An 18,554-nucleotide genomic window follows, 5' to 3' on the forward strand; every position below is an offset into this window, starting at 1 on the left:
AGGGTCCCATGACTCCAGACTTGCCTGTGGAATGCTTCCTGGCACCTCCTCGTTGGAGGGCACGTTTCTCTTCGGTACTCATCAAGTGTGTGATGCCTCTCCAGAGACTGCCCACGCCTTGCTATGTGAGAGAGTAGGTGGATTTTCGTAGCTGGGGCAGGCCTGAGGGGTGAAGCAGCTTTTGGCTCCAGCTGGAGAGAAAATAGAATAGGTGGAGGTTCTAGGTTCTTTGTACGCTGAGCCACTGACAAGAGGGCAAGCACTGGAAACCCTGGAGAGGAAGGAAAGGGTGGAAGAGAGTCTATTGCACTATACGTACTTTATTGACCCCAAAGCAGAGGAATCACCTGTCATTTCCTCAGACAACTGAAGATTAAGATGTTTCCCTTTTTAATCTGTAGGGAGACAGTGCAATGTAATACTTGGAAGAATAGGTAGGCGCTGGGGTCAGACTCCAGGTTCGTAGTTATCCTCCGCCACCGACAAATCCCATGACCTTGGTCAAGTTGTTTAATCTCACTAAACTTCAACTGCCTTAATCTATGAAACAGGGAAAATAATAATACCCATCACATGAGTTGTTGGGAAGAGCAAATGTGCATAGTAAATGTTCAATAAACATTACCTGCTGGTGTTAGCTCCTAGGGCTTTCCTCAAAAACTTAGCATTTTCCTTCCACTGATTGAATATATTCTTAACTCCACAAAGCAGAGAGAATCATTTTAACTATTGTACAGACAAACTTTTTTGGCATCCTGTTTTCTCCTAAGAAACCTTCTAGCTGCAAGTTTAAAATCTTCCAGCTTCAGAAAATTTTTATTTCATCCAAAAATACATACTTTCAAGCCATATCTCATGAATCTTTTTATTTGTAAGCATTTAGATGATCTGTGTAGTCAAGAATCTAAGGGAAAGCATATTCTTCATAACTCATTAGAGTATAGAAGCGAGGTTTGTGTGGCAGCTTTGAGTTGTCTCTGGCTGTGGGAAGTTTTTGATCATGCATCCGTTTTGGAAAAGTCCACTCTCCAGGGACCACAAGGATCAATACTATATGGGGAATCTTCAAAGAAGTTCTATGTTAGAATCTTTATTATCAAGCCAGCCAAGGTCATCTATATGCACGCAGGCCAGATTATTGACAGAGCTTGACAATTACTTCCCTTCCCTTCCCTTCCCTTCCTTTCCATTCTCTTCCCTTCCCTGTTCTCTCTCTCCCCCCTCCCTCCATCATCCTCTCCCTCCCCTCCTTTCTCCCCTCCCCCTGCCTCTTCTCTTCTTCTGCCATCTTCTCCTTCTTCCTTCTCCCCACCTCCTTTCCTCACCCCCTCTCTTGTCATGTTAAGCCTTGCATTATTTTCCTTCTTACATACTTGGGGTTGCTGTTTGTTTGTTTTTTTTTTTAACCTATAGAACAAGTGGCAATGAAAATCATCCATGTAATCTTTAAACTTTATCCTATAAAATGGGAACTTGCCCCCTTCTACACTCCATTCAAACTGTGTTGTAAAGCCTAGGGTGGAACTTTCTGAGTGTGTTCAATTCCCCTTTTCTTTTGGTAATTGAGGCATGGGAAGCTTGCCCTACAAGTCCACACACATGCATTTGAGACCCAGGGACTCAGTAATTAGAAAACTGTGTTTCCATTTTATAACCACTCTTCATCAGTTACTTCCATGCCCAGTATCCATGCAGTGGGGATTTGCTTGTTAATTTCCTGATCTTGATGTTTTCTAGTTCTCTTACTTCTAGGCATAGGCCTAGCTTGGGTGCCAGATAAAGGCAGAGTCAGAATTTCAAGTACTCGTTTTGACCAGAGCTACTTAAAGGGCCCAGACCTTCCTGTTTATTCATCGGTCTGCCGAGCAGTCAACAAGGCACCAGAATCTTTCTGGCTTCCCAGACTTGAGAAGTGTCCTGTTATTAGCAGTGTATCTGAGTCCTGGAATCTGGAAAAGTGCTGTATGCCTTTACTGAACAGGTGAGAAATGGCCAATTAATGGCTCTGGAAGGTGAGGAAGTTTATTTTCACAATGGCTTATAACAGTATTTAACAGCAAAATGCCATGGCTCATTTGATGTAAGAAGCATGGTAAAATGGTGGAATTTTCTTTTTACTGTCTAATATTCTATGAATTCCACCCTTGCCTCCCAAGAAAGAACTGTGTCTTATTCCTCCCCATGTGCAGCTCCAGCGCTTAGCACAGTGTCTGCTCAGCAAGAAGGCACAGAGCGAGTGCCGACTGCCTGAATGAATGCATGCTCTGTTCAGAGCTTCATCAATTGTCATCTAATAGATGTAATCATTTTTGTGATTAAGCCTCTTAAGATTGATGTTGACAGAGAATTTATTGCCAGGGTATATCTCTGGGTAACAGAAGGTCTAACTCATCCAAGCTCTTTCACTCTCCTAGGACCCAGGGTAATGTTGCCCTGGGATGTGGGAATCTAAGTTTCTTGGATTACAGAAAGTCTGGAGGGGAGGCTCAAATGAAGATTGTTGGAGAGGCGTTGAGGGGTCCACGCCAGAGTCCTAAGATCACTGCTAAAGGTGGCCTAGGAAAATGCTCTTCTTATCAATCATGGTAGCTACTACAAGGATGGGAATTTGGTGGAATAGAAAAAAAAAAAAAAAAAGTAGAAACTTATGCTAAAGTCCCCAGTGTGACTCTGAAGTTGATCCATAATTGACATCTGTGGAAAGGAAAAGCAAAGAACCGGGAACACCTGGAGAAAAAATTAAGGTGGTTTTCGGCTCCCTGTCCCCCTACTTCCTTTTGTATATTGTCCAGCCAGACCTCTCATCATATAGATGAGGAAACTGAGGATTAGAGTGGCTAAGTGATGTCTCAAAGTTATCTAACCAGCTACAGAGCTGGAACTAAAGTCTGGCTCTCAACTCTCCAGACCGCCCTTGTTTCTGTTAACTTCCCACTCTCTCTCTCCCCCAGTCCCATTCTCAGAGGCCTCGTCTCCTGGTCCCCTCACCATGATCATAACTACAATCTATGGAGAAGTCACCACATCCCAGGCACTGTGCACTTTCCATGTATTTTATTTAATGCTAAAAACTTTATAAGGTTGGCACAATTGTAATCCCCACATCATAGATGAGCCTGCTGAAGTTGAGAGAGGTTAAGTAGCTTACCTGGGGTTCCATAGCTAGTGCTGATTCCAAAGCTCATGCCCTTAAACACTGTGCCCCAGCATCCCTGCAAGGGGCTTGGCTGGACACAGTCTCCGTTCCTGTGGAATCAACAAGGCTTACTTTTTTTCTGCTATCAGTAATTCATGTTTGAGAGTAGATAGCCTGTGTTTTCTAATGCTGCCATAACAAAGTACCACAAACTAGGTGGCTTAAATCACAGAAATTTATTCTCTCACAATTCTGAAGACTGGAAATTTGAGATCAGGGTTGGTCAGCAGGGTTGGTTTCTTCTGAGGTCTCTTTTCTTGGCTTGTAGACAGCTGTCTTATTCCAGTGTCTTTGCATGGTCTTCCCTCTGTACATGTCTGTGTCCTAATGTTCTCTTGTAAGGACACCAGTCATATTGGATTAGGGCCCACCCTAATGACCTTGTTTTAACTGAATTACCTCTTTAAAGACCCAGTCTCCAAGTACAGTCCCATTCTGAAGTACTGGGGGTTAGGACTTCAACATATGAATTTTGAGGGGACTTAATTCAGCCCATGACAGCCTGATATGTTGTCCCTTCCCAGGATGTTTTCATCTTGAAGAAAGTCTCTTGGATACAAAAGTGCTTAAGCCCAAAGCAATAATCTGTGGTGGGTATTTCCAGCACCAGACAAATGCAATTTGCATGTTTAAGGGGAGGTGGTAAGAATACAAGTTTTAACTTCACTTCCCATAATATTGGCCAATCCTGACTCAGAGGTAACTTGAATGTATGAATTCTCAGATCACTTTAAGGGACTTGGGTTATAAGAAAAACAATTTAAACTGGTAGTGCCTGTTCATCAGACCCTCAATTGATACCTTGCATTTCTAATGGTCATTCCTTCTGGAAGAATCTGTAACCCTTAGAATTTAATGTGATTAACAGCAATTTTCAAATTCCAGAGGTGTCTGGAGTGAATTCCCAGGGTCAATGAGCGACACGTCCCCAGAGCCGTTTACTGTCAGCTTGAGCGCTGTCTGCCTGGAGTGCAAATAATCCCCGGCTCCCGGCTGAAGAGGGACCAATGCCCCTTTTTCAGGAAGGCCCTCAAGTTCTGTTTATAAGTCCTCTTTTGTCAGAATATCCAGTCCCAGAGAGCCTCCAGTTTCCCTCTGCCTTCTTCCTGTAACGAAGTAAAATCGAGGACAGGATGGGTGGACGGTTCGTGTGACTGGACTTCAATCGCTGCCCACTGGGAGCCCCTGGAATCAGGGGTCAACAGGAAGGAAGTGGTGTGGCTTACAAAGCAGGGACCTCCAGGCTTCTCCTCCTGGGTGATGTAGGGCACATAGTGGCTCTATTGTCCCCAGAAGAACAAGGTGCCAGGCTGCTGTCCTGAGAAGGAACAGAAACCTCTCCCCCTCTCTTCTCTTCCTGCACCCTCCCCTCCTCCAGCCACCTTGGCACCTGAACTAGTTGTTCCTGTCAGGCGGGTTGGTGCATATGGTGTGGTATTTTATTGGACACGTCACACCTGTATCCAGAAGGCATCTGTTCAGTGACACCAACGCTGACTGACGTTCCTCTTCCCCTCACTCCCATTTCCTACCACCCCCAAAGTCCTGGCTTTATTTCCTCTTGAAGAGTACCTGGGTTAAGGCTGTTACCTTTAATTTAAACCAATCCATGCAATGGCAAGACATTAAAAATAAAATCCCCATCCTTGGTATCTGATCCCAACCTTTCTGTAACTCAAGTGTGTGACCAGCACGAGTTGCTTGGCCTTGCTGACCCTCATGCGTCTTCCTTCTGTAAAATCATCTCGAAGTTTCCTTATAGCTCTGTCTCTAACAAGAAATGAACCAAAATCTGTGTGGTTTATCTCCACGCTGAAGGTTCTGGGGACACTGCGGTCCCTTGTCCCCGTTGTTTGTCAGGGGCTGCCGGCTGATTCATCCTGCCTCTGGGCACAGTGAACGGGCAGAGGTGCCACTGGCCGTGTGCTCGGATCTGCGTCCCAGACCACCCGCCTGGGACAAGTCTGGGCTTCACCCCAAGTGCTTGTGAGAGCAGGTCAGAGCCTGAGAGATCGGGTGGGTGCAGGACAGGCGAGTCTCCCACATTTGTTTTTGACCCTCAGAACACAACAGATGGACTTAGAATAACTTGGGATGTGTAAGCGAACATTCTTGTCAGGAGGCCAAAGAGGACAGCGCCAAAACCGCTCTGTGCCAAATTGTGCCGAAGGCTGGCGCTTCCCCCTTGGGGGCTGGGAGCTTGAGGGCCTGTGCTCTGCCCCAGGGAGAGGCAGATGAGAAAGCTCCAGCACTTCCTAGTTTTGTTCACAGCTCATAGGCACCTTGGCTGGCAAAGGACCATCCAATCCTTCCCTCCTCTCTCCCTTTTCTTTTCTCTTTCAAAAAAGCATTCATTTTCTCTTTCCAAAGCCATAACCAAAAATGTTTATTGTTAAATAAGAGGGTGAAACCACAGTGAAAAAGTTTAGTTACTGCTTCATGGAAAATCCTTTTTCCAGAATAGTGATGTGTCTAGCATTTGAACACCCAAGAATCTTTGTTGGATCATCGATAACTTTAATACTCATTATTCAGAAAACCCAGGAAGATAAAGATTTGAATGTTATATATTTTTCCATATACTTGAGAAAGATATTCCCTGGCCTAGATGTTTCTTCTGCATTTATGCTGACACCAATGTACTCCTAGTTTTAAATAACACGAAATATTTGTTCATGGGGTGGAAGGGATTTTTACGTGATTCATAACCACCTGGGTATATAGCAGGAAATGAGATGTTTGGCAGATTTTTTCTTTTTTTTTTTTGCCAGTGGCTTCTTTTTTTTCCTGAAGAAATTGAACATGTGTTCTATGGCCTACGACCTGCAAGAGGCCTCATGCTATTTCTCGGTACAGTCCGTGGGCTTGCAGTACACACGTTGCCAGGGAGCTCGGCGGCCACCGAACACAGCTGCCTGCAGTTAATGATCAGGAGCCGCCATCTGTGCTGAGTTCTGTCTCCATGTTTGCCACGCAGACACGGCCACAGGCCGCGGCGGTGCTCAGGCTCACAAACTAACGTGCTGCTCGTCAGAAAGCTTTCCAGATAGAAGGTCCAGCCTTCAGAATGTTACAAGTTCAGGTGAGTCATTAGAGTCTCACCTATGGGGAGTCTGTCGGCGAAGTTAGTCAGCCAGATGGCGTAACTCGTTAGCCACTAATGTGGAAGGTGGCAAGCCACAGTTAGCCCCAACAACCTTCTTTCTTATATGTAAATCTAAATTTCTCTTTATAGTTGTGCTGAAGAGGCTATGATGTATTCTTGTAGTTAAGGATAAGCAGTAAAGGCCTATCATGTGTAGAGCTAGAAGGATTTATCCTTTGCTGTGACTGCTTTTAACTTACCCTGGGTGAATTCCCTTCTAGAAGGGGCCCATCTTGGACTGGGAAGATCTGGCCCTTGGGTTGATGGGTGAGAAGCAGAGAAGGATCTGAGAGATGGCATCTTATCTTTAAGAGAGGCTGGAACATAGATCCAGGCAGGCTGCCCAGTGAGTCGTCCGCCCAAAAGACTTGGGCAGATTCTAGGTGGATGACATCAGGATGGAAGCTAAGGCAAAAAGAAAGGGTTTCAAGCAAAGGATGAGGTGCACACATCCTGGGTAGATTTCCTCCATCACAGGGCACAGCTGCAGACCCCTTCTTATCCGGTGTCTGTGGCTTATGCTGTAGGCAGGAAGAGAAGTGTTAAGATCAACCAATTAGCTCAGATGCCTCCCCCTCTGACCCCACAAAATCATACGCAGGTTCAGACCTAGGGCGTGAGACAAGGGATGTGAAGTTTTCAGAGATTTTGAAATATAGTCCAAGTATATGTTGTGTGCTAGAAGCCATGATGATGTGTGAGGGAGAAAAACATTTTTTTAAAATTAATTAATTAATTAATTATTTGGCTGTGTTGGGTCTTCGTTTCAGTGTGAGGGCTTTCTCTAGTTGCAGCAAGTGGGGGCCACTCTTCATCGCGGTGCACGGGCCTCTCACTATCACGGCCTCTCTTGTTGCGGAGCACAGGCTCCAGACGCGCAGGCTCAGTAGTTGTGGCTCACGGGCCTAGTTGCTCCGTAGCATGTGGGATCTTCCCAGACCAGGGCTCGAACCCATGTCCCCTTCCTTGGCAGGCAGATTCTCAACCACTGCGCCACCAGGAAAGCCCAACATCTTCTGCATAGTAACCTTTTTTGCCTTTCTTCAAAAGTAGGGGCATAAATATGTTGTACTTTGTAACTTGCTTTGCTAGTAAATTGGTTATATTTGATATATTTAAACGTGGGAAGTTCTGGGAGAAAGTTTGGAAACATTTGGGCATGGTATTTTTTCTAGGATAAAAGAGGGGGAAATGTCTTTAGGAGAAAGTTGTTGTATTTACATTTAGGTATACAACAAGAATTCTGAAGATGAGGATTTTCTCTCAGCTTTAGAACTCATTAGGCACTTATCTTGAAACCAGTCAGTTAAAGCTTTGGTCTCTGTGCTTGCTTATGACATGGAGGTACTGGCACTCATGTTTAAATTATTGGGGATGTCCTGAGATAAGAACATCTAACTGAACCCCTTCACCCACGATGCCCTCCCATGCACACTGAGCTGATGTTCATTTCAGTGCACGTGACCCCAAGGTAGAAGTCACCATTTGTAGACAAAGCAGAACTAATTTTCTTTAGTTCTGTTCTTGGTGGTGGAATGCCCTTAGCAACTTATTCAAGAATGATAGATATGCATTAATAGGCAATTTTTCACAGAACATTCTCTCATCATCTGTATATCAAAAACACATTAATGCCATATAATACATAGATGCATAGAAAGAAAAGGACTAACGTTAAAGAATAAAAAATTTAGTAATAGTTGCAAAACAGCAAACAAAAACCCCCCAAAAACAGATTAAAAAATTAATCTCACATTGTCAATTAACATGGCCAATATTTATAAACTGAGCAAGTTGTAAATATATATTTTTTTGCATATTTAGCTCACTAGAGGCTCTTAGATTATGAAAAGGGCACTAAAAAAATCTCTCATCACCAGTCTTTTGGAACAAAGAAATAATGATAAACCTAATTTATAAATTTTCTAGATTCAGAAACTTGCATCTTGATATACTAATCATCCTCTTTGAAGACGGCAGGAAACTGGAGGACAGGGAATAAAAGTCTCAACCAGGAACAATGGACCCCATAACCTTCTCACTGGTCTCCAGGTTTTCCTAACTCTAAACCATCCTCCCCATGGCTGCCTAAGAGAGTGCCCCAAACCTAGATCTGCTCACTCCTAGGCTCAAAACACGTCAGTGGATTCCCCCATTACAGAATAAAGCCCAAGCTCCCTGGAATGGTCTCCAAGCCTCTCCCTGGTCTGGGCACAGCCTGATTCTCCAGTTTTGTTTCCCACACATTTGCTCATCCCCAAGCAAAGCGGGCACACCCTCGACTCACAGGAAGCTGCTCACTGCTCCCAGGGCAAGCCCTTTTCCTACACATCGACTATTGCTCATGTGCTTTTGTCCACTGGTGCCCTGGCCCAGCTCTGCTCCTGGAAACCTTACCCTTTCCTCATTCCCTGAGTCAGAATTAACTGCTCCCTCATCTACTTTCCTCAAACATTATAGTAGGGCTTCCCTCTGCTTTGTATTAAAATCCATCTATCCGTGTGCATTTCCCACACTAGTCTGTTGGGCTACTGCTTTGAGGAACTATTTTTGTTAATCTTTCATTCCTCACAGATACTTGAAAATAATAAGTGCTCAATAAATGTTAAATCTGCTACTTTACTGTGGTAGAAGTTAGCCACCATGTGAATGTACTAAATCTTTCCTTACAGGCGTGCATGTATGCCTGTTATTATTGATCACTAATCTAGATTAAAGTAGAGCTACTAGTCTGATTTAGAAAAGTTATCTGATTATTAGAATCGTATTTCTAAAAAATAACTTCATTACTTTTGAGTACCTGCAGTTATCAGACTTAGGTTGTAAAGTTTCTCCTTGAATGGATCCCGATGAACAGCTAAAAATTATGATGTTATAATAGCCTTAACAGTGTCCACCCGTGCTTCAAATTCAGTCAAATTATTATTATTTTTCATAAGGACAACTGTGGGGTTTTTTTGAAGTATAAGTAATTTACAATGTTGTGTTAGTTTCTGGTGTACAGCAAAGGGATTCATATATATATATTCTTTTTTAGATTCTTTTCAATTGTAGTTTATTACAAGATATTGAATATAGTTCCCTGTGCTATGAAGTAGGACCTTGTTGGTTATCTGTTTTATAGATAGTAGTTTATATCTGCTAATCCCAAACTCCTAATTTATCCCTCCCCCCCACCTTTCTTCTTTGGTAACTATAAGTTTGTTTTCTATGTCTGTGAGTTTGTTTCTGTTTTGTATATAAGTTCATTTGTATTGTTGTTTTAGATTCCACATATAAGCGATATATGATATTTGTCTTTCTCTGTCTTACTTCACTTAGTATGATAATTTCTAGGTCCATCCATGTTGCTGCAAATGGCAATATTCCACTCTTTTTTATGTCAGTAATATTCCATTATATGTATGTATGTGTGTGTGTGTATATATATATATCACATCTTCTTTATCCATTCATCTGTCAATGGACGTTTAGGTTGCTTCCATGTCTTGGCTATTGTGAATAGTGCTTCTATGAACATTGGGGTGCATGTATCTTTTCAAATTAGAGTTTTCTCTGGATATATGCCCAGTAGTGGAATTGCTGGATCATATGGTAGCTCTATTTTTAGTTTTTTAAGGAACCTCCATACTGTTTTCCATAGCGGCTGTATCAATTTACATTCCCACCAATAGTGTAGGAGGGTTCCTTTTTCTCCGCACCCTCTCCAGCATTTATTCTTTGTAGAAATTCAGTCAAATTATTGATACCTAGATGGATGCCTCCAAAGTGTTTCTCTATCTAAGAGAACTGTTTTCTTAGAATTTTTATTCCAATCTATTTATATTATTGTTTTGATTCTCACAGAATAAACTTTGGCCTAGCTCTTGTCAAAATTAGTGAAATTGTTGAATTAATTCAGGTAGAAATGAGAGGTTTTATTGTATAATGCAAAATACAGGGGAATAAGAAAGTGAAAACTTTGAATTTGTTATTTTTATGCTTCAAATGTTCAGGGAGTAGTGGTTCACTGAGTTAGCAATTATTCCTTGATTACAGATCATTAGTAATTTGAACAGATTTTATCAAGGCTTGCAGTTTTATGCTAGTTTTGGATAATATTGATATATCTGATAAGTAAAATAAAAAATGTGATACTTTGGAGTTATAGTATAAATGACTAGCTATTTTTTTTAACTTTTTTTTTTGATGTGGACCATTTTTTTGGGGGGGGGAGGGTGCTGCATTGGGTCTTCATTGCTGTGCGTGGCTTTCTCTAGTTGTGGCGAGCGGCGGCTACTCTTCATTGTGGTGCGCAGGCTTCTCATCGCAGTGGCTTCTCCTGTTGTGGAGCACGGGCTTTAGGGTGTGCGGGCTCCGTAGTTGTGGCTCACGGGCTCCAGAGAGCAGGCTCGGTAGTTGTGGCACACAGGCTTAGTTGCTCCGCGGCATGTGGAATTTTCCGGGATCAGGGCTTGAACCCGTGTCCCCTGCTACTTTTTTGTTTTTTGATGTGGACCATTTTTAAAGTCTTTATTGAACTTGTTACAGTATTGCTTCTGTTTTATATTTTGGTTTTTTGGCTGCGAGACTTGTGGGATCTTAGCTCCCTGACCAGGCATGGAACCCTCAACCCCTGCCTTGGAAGGTGAAGTCTTAACCACTGGACAGCCAGGGAAATCCTTAGTTATTTTATTATTTATCTTTTTTCCTTTTAAATTAGTAACCAGAGTTTAGTCATTTGCAGAAGCCAGCTTATATGAAACACATAAAACATATGTCTGTATTTTATAAGTGCTGGCACATATATAACTAATAATAACTAACATTTAATGAATGCTTACTATGTGCCAGGCACTATTCTAAGTATTTCACATTTATTAACTCACTTAATTCTATGGAGTAATTTAATTTCTGTAGAATTTAGGAGACATGATAAAATTATTTTATTTTATAGATGAAGTAACAGGCACAGAAAAGTTGAGCAATCTGCCTGAAGTCACACAGCTGGTAGGTGGTAGAGCCAGGATACAAAGGTGATGCTGCCTACGGGTAGGGACTGAGTGAAGCACCATGGGAGATAAAACAGAAAACTCAGTCTTTGCTTCATTCATGCCATGGTCTAATAGAGAAATTAGACATATACCCAAAATTCCAAGGGGTGAACCATACAAAGGACATTAGAGGGATTCAAATAAAGACTGATGGAGGTCAGCAGAGGGATCAGTCGCTGCTGGCTGGGGAGCTGAGGAAGACTGCCTGGAGGAGGTGGCATGTTAGCCATGTTGTCCAGAAGGAAAGGACTTTCATGTGGAGATGATGGTGTGGGGAAGGGAACAAAGAAAGCAGGCCCCATGTCAGAAGAGTCTGATGCAAACCCTGAGACTTCAAAGTGAAACCCTGGGTACATGAGAGTCAGATTTGAAAGGCATGTGGGTCCACACTGTGGAAAGACTTTATTGCCCACATAAGAAATATGTATGTTCCTAGGGAGGAAATGGGGAGCTATGGGGGATGTCGGAGCAGGGAAGCAACATGCTAAAGTAGTTTTTTAAAAAGAGAACTCTGGCTGCTACTTTTAGGGTGGTTTGAAACACAGAAAGGCCAAAAGCTGGGACAGGTACTGGGAAGCATCACAGCGCTCTGGGAGGAGGTAATGGTGGACCGTGGTGGGCTGGGCATGTAAGGGACGAGCAGGGAGGCACTGCTGCAGAGTAGGGACCCAGGGATCTTGAGACCAAGCTGGGTTTGGTACCGGCATCCTCACTGTCTAGCTGTGTGTCCTTCAGTGACTTCCTCACCTTCTCTGAGATAAACACGGGGATAGTCATCCCCACCTCATGGTGTGGTTATGAGGTCATGTGTGTAGGGCCCCCAATACTGTGTGTGCACACGGCAGACCCTCATCACGGCACCAAGGAGGGTTTTTGTCATTGCTGTCATTCTTGTTGTTGCTGATACTTGAGGGAAGAGAGACCCTCAAAGCTGTCTCTGAGGTCTCAAATGTCTCTGAAAAGAAGGATGGGATGGCTTCAATAGGAATAAGAAACACGGAAGCTGCAACAAGCTTCAGGAGGGAAAGGAGAGCTCAGCTGAGCAAAGATTGTCCTTTGCTTTAGCTGGAGCTCTGGAAGGTAACTGGACAGAAGTTTGGGATCAGGGAGTCACCTATAAAGGGGCAACGCTAACCCTATTAGGAGGACAAGCTGGGGGTAGATCCCAGCCAGAAGCACAGCTCTGCAGGCCACGTGCATGGTCTATGATCCCAGGTGGGCCACACTTTTTTTTTTCAGCCTGAATTGGCATTTTGCTGCAGAGTTAAGAGTCCCATCTCGTTCTGCATAAATCAGTGTGTGTGGAGAGAGAGAATGGGATGGGGTGAACATAACAAGCCTTTTCCCTACGCAGTTGCCTCAAGAGGCTTGGGAGGATGACCTAGGCTGGGGAATGTTGCAAATTCTTCTCTACATCCCCAGAAAGGAAAATGTTAACCAGCCCCTTCCTTGGACATTGTCTACCCCAGGGAACAGCAGAGGGTTTAAAGTGAAACCTCTGATGCTGGGAGGCCCCAAGTCCCTGGGAAAAGTCTGGTGGCCCTGGAACTAGGCCTTTGGTGGTGCGACAAGAAGGGCCCTGGACAAGAAGTCAGGAGAACAGAGTTCTGATATTTCTGCTCTGCTCCAAATGGAGGGGTGACCTTGGCCCAGTCATTTACTTCTCTGGGTATCAATTATTTTCCTCTTATAATTTCTAGGTTGGACTAGAATCTTAATAACTAAATCATATAATTCCTTTCAATAATAAAAAGAAAATCATACAATTCCTTCCCATCCCCAACCCTAGTCATAATGGTGGCTTACTTAGGAAGTGGTTTCTAAATCAGGGTGAAAAGCCCTAATGTCATTCTTGTATCTCTCTTCATATCCTCTGGTAGAAAATTGCCAAATCTGTTCTTGTCCTAATGATTTAATGGTTGATGATGAATTAGAAGGAACTTGCCATTTTAGTACAGAGTACAGAAACTCTGAAATTCTGCAATTATATAGTTAACTCTTTGTTGTTTTCAAATTCTGCTATGCACTACATACATTGGTACATGTTTTTTAGCAATCAGTCAATGGTTATTTAAAGCCCACTATAAGCCTGAAATGACTTTGGGCCCATTTCAAATAAAAAAGAATCAGTCACAACACAAAAACTGAAATTTCTAATGCTGCAGGGGATTTTAGAGATGATCTCTTCTCCAACCCCATTCAGGTTACAAATGAGGGAACTGAAGTCCAGGGAAGTTAAATGTCCTGCCTAAGATCACAGAGCAAATTGAAGTCAGGTCCAGGAGCAGAACTCAGTTCAATGAAGTATGACTTGGAGTCATAACTCAGAGGAGATAAGGCAGAATTCACGCAATGCTTACACAATGGTTGGACAGTGGTTCTCAGACATTAGTGATGCCAGAATCCCATGACATGCTTGGAAAGTGCAGCTTCTCAAGCCTCCAACCCAGAGTGTTGATTCAGTAGGACTCAGGTGAGGCCCAAGAAAGGGCATTTAACAAGCTCCCCAGTTCATTTGATAGAGGATCCTCAAGGGCAAGTTTCAAGAAAAATATTGACTTTGGTTGGCATATTATGTCCTTAGTGAAGTTCAAATGGGTCACTTAAGTCCAACTGATGCCGACCACAGTGGGCCCCAACCACAGACATGGGGCAACACGCCTGTCCCCTGTAACAAGGATGAACTCCGGTGCCAATCAAGGACCCTTGGCATTGGTCAGTACCCTTGTCCTATGGCTTTACAAGCCATAGGTCCAGATCTCAGGCTGGTGGGGACATACTTGCTGGCTCTTCCAGACCCTGAGATGGGCTCTCACATTTTCTTAGGTTTATACCTTGTCAGATTCAAGATGAACACCCAGAAGAGAATGGACCTTTCCACTTATTTATAATGCAGCTTCAGTGGCACTTGGAGTGCCACTGAAGGTAATTAATGGACCCTCAGACTCACTTTTTTGCACATGTGCATCAAGATTACCTGAGTTTTAGGTGAGTGTGTGCACTTTTTTGTTCTTAAAAGTGAGTATTTATTAGCTGTTTATATTACTTAAATTCTTTGTTGCTGTAACAGAAACCAAGCTTAGGAGACCTAGCTTGAGCAAAAATGAGGAATTAATAATATGGGTGTCTTGGAGAACCACAGCTAGGAATGTTCCTAGGCCTCAGAAAAATACTGGAACCAGTTACCAGGCAATGAAAATGGAAGCAGAAAGCTGATAGTAATCCCTTGCATCTCTTGCCTTGTCAGACTTCTCGGTTTTGTTCACCTCCCTCCATAGCCTGCTAAATATGGTCCACGTGATATTCCATAGCCAAGCCACAGCTTCCCATAATGCTCACCCAGAGAGAACCACTGCGAGCATTTTTTTTTTTTTTTTTTTTTGGTGGTACGCGGGCCTCTCACTGTTGTGGCCTCTACCGTTGCGGAGCACAGGCTCCGGACGCGCAGGCTCAGCGGCCATGGCTCACGGGCCCAGCCGCTCCGCGGCATGTGGGATCTTCCCGGACCGGGGCACGAACCCGTGTCCCCTGCATCGGCAGGCGGACTGTCAACCACTGCGCCACCAGGGAAGCCCTGCAGAGTTTTTTTTTTTTTGCGCACTGCGAGCATTTTAGAATACGTCCCTTTAGGGTTTTCTCATGCACAAATGTACACTTTCAAACAAAATTAGGATTGTACATTATATATTCTTCCATAACTGATTTGCTGTACCTATCAATAAATGTACCACAAACATATTTCCATTTCATCATCTATTTTTCTGCATGCTCATTTTTAATAGCTGACTAGTTTTCTACCATATGGGTGTTCAGTAGACTCTCTCATATCCAACTTGATCAGAGTAACTTAAACCTTTTAACTTACAACATACCCCAGGCCATTTATTTTAGATTAAGAAATATTTACCAATATAGAGAAAAGACTTTGGCATCATTAAAGTTTTCTCCCTTCATATTTTACAGTTGTTCACTATCACCTAACTCAACAGCATTATTATTATTTTTTTAGAAATATAAATTTCTCTTTTGTCATTGCATTGGTGTACATCTTATTGAATTAAATTACATAATTACAATAAAAGCTATAGCAGTAAAAACAGGTTTGGGGACAAACACAACTGATTCCTGACGAGCATACAACTCACCTAGTGGGAGTGTAAGTGTGTGGGTTAGCTAAAGAGAGCTACCAGCTGTGAACACTCAGCATGCTGGGGCATTAGACAATACGTATATATAAAGAATAGAGAGTGATGGTTAATCCAGGGAGCTTTGTAGATCTTAAAGAATACTACTATACAGGAATTTATTTAACCAATTTCCTATGCTGGGTATCTAAAGGTTCTTTTCTTTCTCACTGTTAAAATATCCACGAAGATAATTCTTTTGGGCACTTTCATAATGATTCCTGGAATTGGAACCACTGGGTAAAATTACATACATTTTAAAGAATTTAAATACACATTTTCAACTTGTTCCCCAAAAGGTTTCCCTGGACTTGATATTTTAAAACACAATTTAAAATAATAAGACACCTTTCAGCAGGGAGTCTAATTAAGCAACCACCTTCGTTTTTCTGCATGTGGCAGGAATTTAAGTCTGATCCTTTATCCTCAAACAATGACTTCACCTCTTCCAAGATATGGCAGAAAAAAGACCTTCCCTTTGTTTTCTGTGACAATAGCAACAGTTCCCACGAATGAAATTTATTTTTCACCTAGTAATTCAACCCATTTGGTTTTAGGATGTGGCCAGGCAAAATGAGCCAAAAATGCAAGATTAAGGCAACTTGATTTTTAGGCTGTGTATAAAGTTGAGCTTTGGGTTTGGCCGACACAAACAGTTTCCATGGTTTGGGAGTTTTTGTTGTAGCAACAAGTTCCTTGGGCAGCAGTCTGTAAAATGCAATGTGAGGAACATTTTGAACTCGGAGAGTAAAAGGACCAGATCAGGTGGTGTCTTGGACGGGTTCTCTGGAATTCCCATCCTACCCCAAGGCCAAAAGGCCAAAAGTAAAACAGTCATCAATTTCTCTGAAGAGTTTTTCCATTGTTTGGAGCATTCAACTTGCAAATGTCAGCAGGGCTTGAATGGGGGACACTGGCCAAGGTGCATGACTCAGATGATATGAAATCACTATATTACGGCGAATTTGAAGCAACTGCTCTCCTCTGTATTTGGTCTGGCGAGGTGGGTGTCTGAGGGGGCCTGACTTGTTCCTCCCAAGGCTGTTTGTCAGTGGAGATCATGGGTGCGTGAGGCTTGGGGATGGATGATGGAGGGCAGGCTGAAAGGAGGGAGGTTAGAGAAAGTGCTGAAGATGAGGCAGAAACACATGGCCCAGCCAGGTCACCCATCACAAGAGCTGAGCAATGTCAAGAACCAAGGAACTAGGTCAAAATGAGGGCTTTTGAGTAACCAGGAAAGTCGGTGGGCCAGTGGGATGAGGTCTGGGCAAATTCTGCTGAGAGGAGATGGCACTGCCCGTTCAGGGCTTTTCTATAGGTTTGACAGAACCTGGGTGGGTAAATGTGCTCATTTACAAAGGGGGGTTGTGAAAGGGGCCTTGATGGCCTTGAAAAGAATACCTTCAAATGGCATAGGAGAGTTAGGGAATTTTTTAAACTCCAAGTTTCGAAAGAGACGACAGAACAGGAGAGTCAGAGGGACCTATTTCTGGGAAGGCAATCATTCCTCATACCCACAGTTCAGAGGGATGAGAAGGTTCTCTGAATCCCTTTTCAATCTCTTTCCGAATTGCTTGTAAAAGCTTGAAATACCCTAATAGAAGTTCAGTGTTTTGAGGAACATGTAATATCTGAAAGCAGTTTTAAAGTGAAAGATACAAAATAAATAAAACATGTATAAGATAAAATGAATAATGAAAAGTAGTTTATCATTGTCTTTAAAGTCCTTTGCAGGCTCTTCCTTCTCAGAGAAAACTGTTATCCTGATCTTCACGTTGATCATCACCTTGCTTTTGCTTAAGATTTTACCTTTTATATATATATATATATATATATATATATATATATATATATATATATAAATTATTTATTTATTTTTTGGCTGCATTGGGTCTTAGTTGCAGCATGCGGGCTCCTCGTTGCAGCGTGTGGGGTTCCTTCTAGTTATGGCATGCAGGCTCATTAGTTGTGGCACTTGGGCCCAGCCGCCCCGTGGCATGTGGGATCTTAGTTCCCTGACCAGGGATTGAACCGATGTCCCCTGCATTGCAAGACAGATTCTTAACAACTGGACCACCAGGGAAGTCCCAGATTTTACCTTTTATATTTAAACATATTGTTTGGTTTTACCTATATTTGAACTTTATATACGTGGAATCATACTATGTTCTGCAACTTAAAAAAAAAATCAGTGGTATATCTTGGGATTCATCCATGTTCTTGGTGCGTCTGTAGTTCATTTGTCTCATTGCTATATGTAATTGAATGAGTATGCCACAATTTAAATTTTATTCTGCAATTGATGGAGATCTATATTGTTTCTAGATTTTTGCTATCACTAAACAGTGCTGCTATGAATATTCTTGCATGGGTCTTCTGGTGCATATGTGCAGGAGTTTCTCTAGGTTTATTCCTGGGAGAGAAGATGTAGAATTGTAGGGCTCGTGCATCTTCAAATTTATTAGAAAATATCAAATTATTTTCCAAAGTGGTTGCCCCAATTTAAATTTCCATCAGTGCTGTATTAGTGTGAAAATCGTAACCAATACTTGCTATTTTTCAGAATTTTTAATTTCTTGCTTTTCTGGTAGGCATGAAATGCTATTATAATTGTACCATTCGTTTGCAGCTTTCTTACTGCTACTAAGTTGATATTTTCACGTTTATTGATATATTTTCTCTTTTGTAATGTCTGTTCAAGCTTTGGCTATTTTCTTTTTTTATTTGTAGAATCTCTTTATATATTCTGAATATTAAACATTGGTCTGTTGTGTATGGTGCAAATGTCTTCTCCTAGTTGGTGGTTTATCTTTTTACTCTCTTTATGATGTCCTTCAATGTACAAAAGTACTTAATTATCATATGGTTGTTGTTTGCCATGTCTTTCCTTTACGGTTTGTGCTTTTAAGCCTTATTTTAGAAAATGTTTCCTTATCTCATGGTCATAAAGATATTCTATTTTTTTTTCCTTCAAATGTTAAAGTGTTGCCATTTTC

The sequence above is a fragment of the Globicephala melas genome, chromosome 2 (genome assembly GCF_963455315.2).
Source record: "Globicephala melas chromosome 2, mGloMel1.2, whole genome shotgun sequence".
Classification (NCBI taxonomy): Eukaryota; Metazoa; Chordata; class Mammalia; order Artiodactyla; family Delphinidae; genus Globicephala; species Globicephala melas.